At 35.2% G+C, this 12,194-nt stretch overlaps 3 non-coding genes across 3 annotated transcripts; 2 read left to right on the top strand and 1 right to left on the bottom strand.

Moving 5' to 3' along the window:
• Positions 1–4,730: 4,730 nt before the first annotated feature.
• On the bottom strand, positions 4,731–4,823 carry TRNAY-GUA (transfer RNA tyrosine (anticodon GUA)). Its single transcript has 2 exons — positions 4,787–4,823; positions 4,731–4,766 (listed from the first exon to the last, which is right to left on the bottom strand). It is a non-coding gene; the product is annotated as a tRNA-Tyr (tRNA).
• Positions 4,824–9,752: 4,929 nt separating this feature from the next.
• TRNAY-GUA (transfer RNA tyrosine (anticodon GUA)) lies at positions 9,753–9,846 on the top strand. Its single transcript has 2 exons — positions 9,753–9,789; positions 9,811–9,846. It is a non-coding gene; the product is annotated as a tRNA-Tyr (tRNA).
• Positions 9,847–11,172: 1,326 nt separating this feature from the next.
• On the top strand, positions 11,173–11,269 carry TRNAY-GUA (transfer RNA tyrosine (anticodon GUA)). The gene is made up of 2 exons: positions 11,173–11,209; positions 11,234–11,269. It is a non-coding gene; the product is annotated as a tRNA-Tyr (tRNA).
• Positions 11,270–12,194: the final 925 nt, after the last annotated feature.

Below are 12,194 nucleotides of genomic sequence, written 5' to 3'. Positions count from 1 at the left end.
TACAGTATTTAGACGTGTAACGTCTCTGTTTGACCTGCTGTAATAAGAGAATTAAAGGATTTTTGTGGATCGTAAATTACACCGACATCGGTTCACATCTAAATGCTTAAGTCATATCCGATAAACTCAACAATGTGAATGAATACATCACTACATGCAAGTGGAGTCCTCATATATACATAACCTGTGTATTATATAATGTGTTGGGAGTTGCAAATTATTTTGTGCGAGATCATGCGTATTTGCTTGTTTTCCGCACAGAACCAATACGCGGTAAGTGTGAAATACCACATTCAGTATTCCCAACGTAACACACATAACAATTTCCCTCTTCTTACCGCTTAAGCGCGACATTCATTTTACTGCTTTAGGCTTTTAACATATTATCTTTAGAGACGTGTAACATAGTAATAATTATAAATTGGAAACTTACCACTGCAATTTCACCTAAATTGCACTGTTAATTATTGTTTTTAAATATTTGCAAAAATTAAGTAAAGTCTACTACTCCACATAAGCTATTGTATTCCTGATACAAGTAACATTAAGGAAGCCGTGAAAAAAATCAACAAGACTCCAGATGCCGATGTTATTACTGCAATATGTTATATAAATAATGTTGTTAAAATATTAAAATGAAAGATAAATCATTACATAACCTTACCGTTTGTTTTAAGTTCGCATTTATAGACTGGGGGGGGGGGAAGACAGACGTATATCACGGCCTGCTGGAGTATAGATATTTTTGTTTTCTAAAGTTGCCGTTCATTAAACAGAAACCAAGATGGAGATTTCATTACAACTAATTAGAAATTCGTCTTTCGGGTATGTAATAAACGATCTTCGCACAACATAATGTACGATACACGAGCGGTATGTTTGTTTTCATGTTCGAGGAAATTAAAAAAGCTCAACTACGTTTCTCTTTTTCAATCTTTCCTCGAACATGAAAACGTCAACATACCGCTCTTGTAACGTATATTACTATTAAAATAATGTTATTCAGTTGTGCTTTGATATGGACTCGGAACAGATGCGTGCACTGCACATGCGATAAAGCAAATACAAGCTTGGTTTTACTCGCTCGCAGATGGATAAATTTAATAACATTATTTACCGTGTTATGATATATTCTCACGTGCTTGTATACAGTACATTCTGTTTTTAATACATTATTATTATTATTTACTTACTGGCTTTTAAGGAACCCGGAGGTTAATTGCCGCCCTCACATAAGCCCGCCATTGGTCCCTATCCTGAGCAAGATTAATCCAGTCTCCATCATCATATCCCACTTCCCTCAAATCCAGCCTAATATTATCCTCCCATCTACGTCTCGGCCTCCCCAAGGTCTTTTTCCCTCTGGCCTCCCAACTAACACTCTATATGCATTTATTTCTGGATTCGCCCATACGTGCTACATGCCCTGCCCATCGCAAACGTCTGGATTTAATGTTCCTAATTATGTCAGATGAAGGATACAATGCGTGCAGCTCTGTGTTGTGTAACTTTCTCCATTCTCCTGTAACTTCATCCCTTTTAACCCCAAATATTTTCCTAAGAACCTTATTCTCAAAAACCCTTAATCTCTGTTCCTCTCTCAGAGTGAGAGTCCAAGTTTCACAGCCATACAGAACAACCGGTAATATAACTGTTTTATAAATTCTAACTTTCAGAATTTTTGACAGCAGACTAGATGACAAAAGCTTCTCAACCGAATAATAACAGGCATTTCCCATATTTATTCTGCGTTTAATTTCCTCCCTAGTGTGATTTATATTTGTTACTGTTGCTCCAAGATATTTGAATTTTTCCACCTCTTCGAAGTATAAATCTCCAACTTTTATAGCTATTATTATTATTATTATTATTATTATTATTATTATTATTATTATTATTATTATTATTTCAGTGTTCTCCCTAATGGCAGGTCTTTCACTACAAACCCAACTTTTTCCAATCTTTATTATTTTCTACCTTCCTCTTTGTCTCCTCATGTGATCCATATATCTTAATGTCGTCTATCATGTGATATCTTCTTCTGTCCCGAACTCTTCTCCCGATCACCATTCCTTCCAGTGCATCCTTCAGTAGGCAGTTTCTTTTCTCAGCGTGACCTACCCAACCAAATCCTTTTTCTCTTCCTGATCAGTTTCATTTTCATTCTTTCTTCACCCACTCTTTCTAACACAGCTTCATTTCTTATTCTGTCTGTCCACTTCACACATTCCATTCTTCTCCATATTCACATTTCAAATGTTTCTATTCGCTTCGTGGTAATATCCTTGTTTCTGCCCCATACAATGCAACACTCCATTAAAGCACTTCACAAGTCTCTTCGTTAGTTCTTTTTCCAGAGATCCGCAGAAGACGCTCCTTTTTCTATCAAAAGCTTCCTTGTCCGTTACTATCCTCTTTTCGACTTCCTGGTAGCAGCTCATTTTGCTGCTTGTAGTACACTCCAAGTATTTAAAGCTGTCCACTTGCTCTACTGCCTCTTTTAGAATTCGCAAGTTTACCGTCTGTTTTTCTTCCTATGGCCATGATCTTCGTCTTATTTGCACTTATATAATCCCTATTGTTCACAACTGTCATTTAGCTCCAGTAACATATCTCTTAATATCACCTCCCCTTCTATTATTACCTTTTATTATTATTATTATTATTATTATTATTATTATTATTATTATTATTATTATTATTACAATTTCCTACAGTCAATCGGAAGATGTCGTCAATCTTTGCCATGGGTATAAAACAATCTCCGCTGATACCAATATTAAGAAATGATAAAATTAATCTCCATAAATACCTAGCTCTGATGATGATTGATTATTTTTAACTTGATTACTTAACGATATTGTATCAACTACTAGGCTATTTAGCGTCGATGAGTTTGGTGATAGCGAGATCATATTTGGCGAGATGAGGCCGAGGGTTCGCCATAGATTACCTGACATTTGCCTTATGGTTGGGGAAAATCTCGGAAAAGACCCAACCAGGTAATCAGCCCAAGCGGGAATCGAACCCACACCCGAGCGTAATTCCGGATAGGCAGGCCTTAGACAATGATGTATATCACAGTTATGAGAGTTAGGAATGAGTTTTGGAACGCTTTTTCTATCTCTGACATGAAATAAAATTCTTAATAAATGGAAGGACGTAAAGAGTAACCTAAATCATATTATTAATTTTCAGCTTTCTTGAGCTGATACAGTTGGAATGCAGAATAATGTTCAAATTATGATGCACGATTAAAACAAACATAGGCTATTACCCAGTTTACAAGTGCAATTTTTTCTTTGTTTTAAGGTTACGAAATCCAATCCGAATTACTGAAAATCCCTGGTTAGTAGCGACTGCAGACGTAACTGCCTTGTCAATTTTTGAACCTGAAGTCTGACATGTAAATTAGCCCATCGATCTCCCGCAGGATTCAGAGTATCAGCCTATTTCAAGAAATATAGAAATGAATGCAATGTAGGAGTTTTGGAAAATTTTTCTATTTCTCCTCCTCCTCTTCCTTCCTCTTTATTCCGATTTCTCTTCTTTATTAGCCCCGTTCGTCGCCTCAGTTTATCCTCTTCATCGTCACTCTCCTCTCCTCTCCTCTCCCTCAGATGTCAGTTCTGTTTGTCTTCCTCTTCGCAGCCATTTACGTGTGATGGGACGGACCGTAACGAGAACTCTTGTCAGAATAATCTGTGTTGGTGGTCTGAATGTGAGAAAGCTAGAGTGAGATAATTCGTAAACGAGTTTCCTTACGAATTATAATAGTAATATACGTTACAAGAGCGGTATGTTGACGTTTTCATGTTCGAGGAAAATATTGAAAAAGCGAAACGTAGTTGAGCTTTTTTAATTTCCCGGAACATGAAAACAAACATGCCGCTCGTGTATCGTACATTATTTTGTGCGAAGATTGTTTATTACGTACCTGAAAGAGGAATTTCTAATTAGTTGCAATGAAATCTCCATGTTGGTTTCTGTTTAATGACGGCAACTTCGGAAAACCAAAATATCTTTCTTCAGCATTGTTGCTATAAAATGTTTTCTGCGTTTACTATACTCCAGCAGGCCGTGATATACGTCTGTCTTTTTTTTCCCCCAGTCTATAAATGCGAACTTAAAACAAACGGTAAGGTTATGTAATGATTTATTTTTCATTTTAATATTTTAACAATATTATTTATATAACATATTGCAGTAATAACATCGGCATCTGGAATCTTGTTGATTTTTTCACGGCTTCCTTAATGTTACTTGTATCAGGAATGCAATAAGTTTCGTGGAGTAGTAGACTTTACTTAATTTTTGCAAATATTTAAAAACAATAATTAACATTGCAATTTAGGTGAAATTGCAGTGGTAAGTTTCCAATTTATAATTATTACTATGTTAAACGTCTCTAAAGATAATATGTTAAAAGCCTAAAGCAGTAAAATGAATGTCGCGCTTAAGCGGTAAGAAGAGGGAAATTGTTATGTGTGTTACGTTGGGAATACTGAATGTGGTATTTCACACTTACCGCGTATTGGTTCTGTGCGGAAAACAAGCAAATACGCACGATCTCGCACAAAAGCTTTTTAATATGTGGATCATTGACGGTAACAGAAATTTCTTAGTCCTTTTCTTTTTTTCCTTCATTAGGTGAAACTGTTGTAACAGAGAAAATTAAATTGTCGACTTGCAATTTGATACATATGAAAGAGAAGTTTAAAAAAAAAAGTTCCTCCGGGCCGGATTTGAACCAGCGACCTATGGATTACTGTCTTCTGACCAACCACTACAGTCCACCGCTCTACCAACTGAGCTACCAGAGGATATAATCTGGATTACTCAGTATGCAATAAACTCAAGTGTAGGAGCTGACGCAATATGGTCTTATTCGTGACACTGCACTGAACTGGTTTTATAGCCAGCAGCATCCGGTTTTGTCGTAATTGGTCGCCTCTCGAAACCGGTATATGAAATCAGTGCAAGTTTTGTACTCAACGGAGAGCAGTGCATTGACAAACTTTCGACAATAAGACCACAGTCTACTATATACAGTCGCGAAGCTCAGTATGTAGTAGAAATGCAAAGATGGGTAGTTGCCCACCACTAGGATCGCTACTATCGCCTCATCATCGCAGATCTCTCTCCTAGCAGACGACAAAATATGTTACAATTTCGTTGTGTTTTGGAAAAATTAACACCTTCCTTCCATTATTGAAATATTAAATGCATAAAGTTAATTTATTATTTTAATGAAGTAAATTAAAATCCATCATAAATTCGAAGATACCTGCAAGAAATAGGTTAATAATATTTTTGTTTGTGCAAAACGAACTGAAATTTACTATAATAGCTTCAATCATTCAAGATTATAGCGATAATTAACTATGAAACCAATAAATATTAATTTGCATTTCCCTTTACAGAAATAATAATGGAAATATGAATTAATGGAGTAACTTACGTGTATCGGTACTTGTAGTGTAGGCTTACGTAGTTAACAAAGTGGGATGAGGTTAAGCAATAATAATCACATCAGAATTGGAAATAAAACGTGATCAATAAATTTTATTGTAACAGACTTTTTCTACGTCTCTAGTAAAGTAACAAATAAAAATAACAACAAAATTAACAGCTATAATTAAAAACATATCCTTTGAAAAAAAAAAGTAGGCCTAAGCAATAATAATCCCACCAGAATTGAAAATAAAACGTGATCAATAAATTTCATTAAAACAAACTTAATTTTTCTACGTCTCTAGTAAAATATTATTATTCCAATTATTGTATTTTAGCCATTAACATTTTCATTACAACCAATAACGAACATTTCACAAGCATCAATGTGAAATACGCAACGAGCTAGCACTCGATTGAAATACGACACAGTCCAAAGTCGACCCTGGACAGTCTATTGTTTCTAGTTGCTAACCGCTTGGAGCGCTTTATCACGAGATTTGCAAAAAATCATCTCAAGCTTTGCGACTGTATATAGTAGACAGTGATAAGACCAAGAGCAGCTTCATTCGCGCTAGATCTAGATTTCTGGAAGTTCCGTGTCTCGGAAAAGTAATAGTAATTAGCAAGGAACCACCGCGCCTGTCTTTTACAAGGTATGTCACAAGGTTAATGGGTTCGGTATGGCACAGTTGCTCCCCGCCATCAATTGGGAGGCCTAGGTAAGGCATAGTTGCGCCCAGAAGAAATCAGGTAGCAAAATGGACATGGCATAGTTGCGCATAACTTACTTACTTACTTACTTACTTACTTACTTACTTACTTACTTACTGGCTTTTAAGCAACCCGGAGGTTCATTGCCGCCCTCACATAAGTCCGCCATTGGTCCCTATCCTGAGCAAAATTAATCCATTCTCTACTATCATATCCCACCTCCCTCAAATCCATTTTAATATTATCCTCCCATCTACGTCTCGGCCTCCCTAAAGGTCTTTTTCCCTCTGGCCTCCCAACTAACACACTATATGCATTTCTGGATTCGCCCATACGTGCTACATGCCCTGCCCATCTCAAACGTCTGGATTTAATGTTCCTAATTATGTCAGGTGAAGAATACAATGCTTGCAGTTCTGTGTTGTGTAACTTTCTCCATTCTCCTGTAACTTCATCCCTCTTAGCCCCAAATATTTTCCTAAGCACCCTATTCTCAAACACCCTTAATCTCTGTTCCTCTCTCAAAGTGAGAGTCCAAGTTTCACAGCCATACAGAACAACCAGTAATATAACTGTTTTATAAATTCTAACTTTCAAATCACTGCATAAACAATACAAAAACATTGACGTCATACCACGGAGCCGCCACGCTCTTTGCTCGGCAATCTCTGCATACTGAGCACAGCGAGGAGAGAAGGTTCAACTGAACAGTGGTGGTACTGCGCCTATGCAATGACAGAGCGCGATCCATTCGTCTGAGGTGGTATGGGAACAGCACAATTACAATACATTTGTACGAAAACAAAACTGTACATCCGTGATAAATCAATGTAACAAAATATTTTGGTTTGTAATCAAATTTAATATACTTATAATAATATGAAATTCATAATACAGCCAGCTGCAGAAGCGTTCGCATTATGTAAATGAGGCTCCGAAACTGCTATAAATATTCTAATATAGAAATAAATAATTTAAGCAGTACTACAACACTTGTCTACTCGGAAACTTGAAAATAGTTCAAGTGTTTTTAACAGACATTTTCCTACACAATATACAGATTGAACTATATAGGTCCTAACTTGGTGAGTAGTATCCAAAGAATATTTCAACTTTTGAAACACACCATCACTTTGTGTTACTACCGTGCCCAAGTTAAATGCTTTGTCGAGGTCAAACTGTGTTATGGAGTATGGAGGAATGGCGAAGTGTTTGATTTGTGGCAAGTTGTTTCAGCATGTAAAGAAATTCAATATACAATGCCATTATTCTCTATGCCACACAAATGATTATCGACAAGTACTAGTGCAGCAATTGAAAGATAAATTAAGTGAAGCTAGGGAACACACTGTCAATGAATCAATGGTAAGCTTAAGGCTTAAGATATAGGATTTCACTAGCCATTGCAAAGAACATGCGTTCTTTTAATAACGGGGAATTCGCCAAGAATGTTGCCATCATGACCGCAGAGTAGTTATTCCCTATCAAAATACAGGAATGTGATTCCATCAATTTATCTCCAAGAACTGTCGTATCATTGCTGCACTGACGCCACTGCGCTGGTGCGTGTTAACAGTAATACGACTCAACTGCTCGCTCTTCCAAGCTCTTGAGGCATGACTGGCTCTTACGTCATAACTGCAGCATCTGCCGGCCACTGGCATAAACAGTAGAAAAACATTTAGTAAAGTACTGCCAACTTTACATATTCCGAAGTGATGTAGTGTTAAAAGTTGTGTGATCAAGATGTATATTCAATTTTAGGTTCACAGAGAGGAATAAGTTGAAGAAATACTCTCTTTGTAGTAAAAATCTATGAACGCCGTAACGGTAAGTAGGCCTACACAACAAGATGAATCGGACTGCAGTTACAAAATTCACATGTTCATCATCGCTGCAAAGATCAAGGAAGGGTGAGCAACGCAGTGAAAAAGAAAAGGTTGTGAATAAAGGCTGTAGTTTACAACCATTTTTGGTTAAACAAATTCCATGGGTATTATATGAAGAATCAGACGAAGTCTTTTGTGTAAAATTTACTGAGTAAACGGTAGGTAATGTCATTAATTTATTTTTTAGACTAGCCGTACCCGTGCGCTCCGCTGCACCTGTTAGAAATAAATATAAAGTAATTACATAATTAAAATAGGACATATGATCCAGGGAACATTCGTGTTTGATAGAAGGATAAATCGTTTAATATGTTACTTAATTTAAATTGTATTTAAATAATTAAAATGCGGTCATTTTGATCCAGAGAGCAATCATTTGGTGCAATGACAATAATTCCTTTAACATGTTTCGTAATTGTTATTACATGCAACCATAGTTTAATGAAGATTGACATATCATTTAGTTTTAATGTGAATACTTTATATTACTTGCTATATGTTTCAGAAGTTACTGTAATAACATTGTAGAATTATGTCCATCTAGAGAAACTACACTTTCCAATGGTGAAATAATAATTAAAGTCGATTGGTGTTGTCCAAGGTCCCTTATAGACGAAATCATTTGTTTTTATTTCTGTACAGAGACTTAGATGACGTTATTGTAATTTTAAAACTCATTTATCTCTTTAAATATCAGTCCTATCAAAATTTTGTATAGAATAAGACTTATCGGAAATTATTTTTAAAGAAACGTTTATCATGTAACATTTTTCAAGAAAAGTAATAATAAGGGAGATATTTCGATTTATTTAATTCAAGCCCCCTTATAACCCCCCTTTTAAATAAAGTATTTTCAATGCCATATAGCCTAAAATCTAAGTTACAACGAACTTAATTTATATTCCAATTTTCATATAAATCGGTTCAGCCATTATCGCGTGAAAAGGTAACAAACATCCAGACAGACAGACATACATACAACAAAAAATTTCAAAAAAAGGGATTTTCGGTTTCAGGATGGTTAATTATACATGTTAACACCAATTATTTTTGGAAAATCGAAAATTACCAGAAAAGTTTGGCTACAGATTTATAAGACTATTAGTATAGATATTTCAAAGAAAAAAGTTTAATACAATTTCGCTTGTTTTTGTTTCCTTTCAGAGATAAAAATTGTTTTATTTGAAATATTTCATAGCATGTTTTAGCAAAGCTATTGATTTAATTCCCAATATGCTCAGTCAATTTAAGAGAGCACTATATCATGATAATGAATGATTGAAAGAATTTTAGTTTTGTTCTTTAAATATGCAGAAATTTGATCGGAACAAATGTAACTTCTCGTTCTGAAAACGAACTTTATAATGTTACACTCTGAAATTAATGATATTACTTAGGCTTCATTCTGTATTTTTAACCCTTCAGTGGTCGCTAAGGAAGCTTGCTGAGGGCGACGGTACTCCAGCGAGCATCGCGTTGAACTGGATCTCAAATACTGTTTGTAATTTAGTTCCGTAACACATGCCTGTAGTTACTTCACATTGCCAAGCCATAAGTCATTATGTCATTATTATATCACTATAGCAACAAAAAGTGGCTTGAAATCTTGTTCATAAGTGGCCCGTGTCCTGATCTAGATGACCTTGTTATGTAATACGCTTTAATATGAGTATTTTTCAAGCGATTAGAATGTATCCTCTGGTAGCTCAGTTGGTAGAGCGGTGGACTGTAGTGGTAGAAAGTAAATGCGGTTATCCATAGGTCGCTGGTTCAAATCCGGCCCGGAGGAATATTTTTTTTTCTAATGATTGGAGCTAGAATTTTTTGCAATTCTGCAAATTAGTACACATTTTCCATTCTTGCTATTTTAATTTTAAATTTAATCGTTTTATATTCTTGTTTCCAAGAAGAGATTCAAATAATTTTTTATGTGCAAAGACCGTCTTGTAGATACTTTGCTCGGTAACTAAAAATGGAGTACTGTAAAACAATATTAACCAGGGTTTTTAAAATAAATTATTTAATATTTGTATTTTTATTCTATTCGGTTGAAGAGAAAGATTTCTAATTAATAAATGGTAACTTTTAGTAGCTTTTAGTGCTTTCTTAATATCAATTATCATGTATTCTTAATATATTTATGCTCGACCATGCCGAAATGTAGTAATTATATACCTGGTAGTAGCCCTTTAATGTACCTCATTAAAGTACAGCTATTCATTATAGTTCAGTTGTTCAGCCAATGAGAAATCACCATTGTACCATTATAAAACCGCAAGTATCGATTATTCTCGGATATGAAATCGAAAGAGAATTAGCGAAACGTCACGGAGGCTGGAAATCCTATACTGTCATAGAAGGTTATGTTCTGTTACTATAATAATTAGCGTTAATTGTAAATAATATTCAAATAAATTCAATTTGTCATCTCGTTTTTCAATTCTAAATCAATTTCCAGCTTATATCAATACTAATGTTCATGTTATTCTCTAGATTATATCAAGGTGAATGACATTCGTGCCTCGGAAAAAAATCAATACTTTCGCGTCTGCGCACATCTCACAATTTAGAAGGTCAGTCCCGCTCTTCACTTAGATAACCATAACATGAATACTTATGAATAATTTTAAGTTAGAAATATGGTCGAGCATAAAAAGTCGTATGAAACTTGCCTATAATGGTAATTAAGACGCTCGTATGAACATTATGAAACACGCTTGCGCTCGTTTCATAAACAAACATACTCGCGTCTTAATTACTACCATTATGGGCTCGTTGCATAATGTACTATTCTGTTACACTCTGTTGCCTAAATCAGCTATCTTCCGGGACAGATTAGCAATCTGTAAACTGGACGAAGATATTCTGCTCAGTTTGTAGATAGAGGGGCAGATTGGTTTAACCGCATGGAATATTTGAAATTGGGCAGTGAGAAAAATTACTGTTCTAGTAACTGCATTGCCAAGACAAAAGTGCTATTATGTCACAATAATAAGTAATAAACTTGCTTGCAATCTCGTTCACAAGTGACTCGTTCTTGATCTGGATAGCCTAGTGACGCAACATGATTCCATATTCCTCATTGCTTAGCTGAGTTAGTAATGTTATTGTCTATCCTCTGGTAGCTCAGTTGGTAGAGCGGTGGACTGTAGTGGTGTGTGAATAGAGGAACAGTTATCCATAGGTCGCTGGTTCAAATCCGGCCCGGAGGATTATTTTTATTTATTTTTTATCGGAGCTGAAATATTCTGTGGTCTTGTGACTTTATTTTATATTTTTTTCATTAATTATATTTAAAATTTAAAAGTACATTTACAGTAAAAGTATTTACATTTCCAAAAAAGAACAAATTGGAAAACGTATTTAACGAGGTGAAGGATTGTGTCAAGGTTAGAGTGGGATAGATGAGGATATATCTAAGTTATAGGAGATCGACGACTGTTAGAGTGGGATACATGGGTTCATATCAAAGTGATAGGAGGTTGGGAACTGTGACAAGGTTAGAGTGGGTTAGATTGTGAAATGACAAAATGGCAGGAGGTCGAGGACTGTGGCAAGGTTAGAGTGGATTAGATGGAAGGATAGCTAGCGTATGTTATTGTATTATGTGTAGTGTATTATTTGTATTGTGTATGGTATAATGTATGTTATTGTATTGTGTTTTGTGTATAGTTTTATATTGTTGTGTGTAGTGTATTGTTTTGTATTGTGTATAGTGTAATGTACTGTTTTGTATTGTGTGTAGTGTAATGCTTGTATGGTAATGTATGTAGTGTTATGCTTTGTATAGTATTATATTAAATGTAATTTTTCCTTCCTCCTGAAAGAAATTATATAGGGACATCATTTTATTTTTACTAACATTTTTAATATTAACCTGGCTATACCTTTAGAGAACCGGAAACACCGTTTGCTACCCCCTTTCCACGACTGTAGTTCGATGATACTGGCGTAAAACACAAACAAATCATTTTACTAGGTATAGGAGGGAAGAAAAGTAGTTCATCCATTTACGTAAACTAGGAAATATCGTATTTTGAGTTTGATAATTTTCATTTGGTTTTTGTTTAATCAAAATACAGTACTGTATTAAGAATAAGTGTTTTTACTCACGAACTGAGTTATCCACGCAGACGT

Source organism: Periplaneta americana, chromosome 13, assembly GCF_040183065.1.
Source record: "Periplaneta americana isolate PAMFEO1 chromosome 13, P.americana_PAMFEO1_priV1, whole genome shotgun sequence".
NCBI classification, from domain to species: domain Eukaryota; kingdom Metazoa; phylum Arthropoda; class Insecta; order Blattodea; family Blattidae; genus Periplaneta; species Periplaneta americana.
The sequence above is the reverse complement of the archived record's forward strand: the minus strand, read 5'-3'. Positions and strand labels throughout refer to the sequence as shown.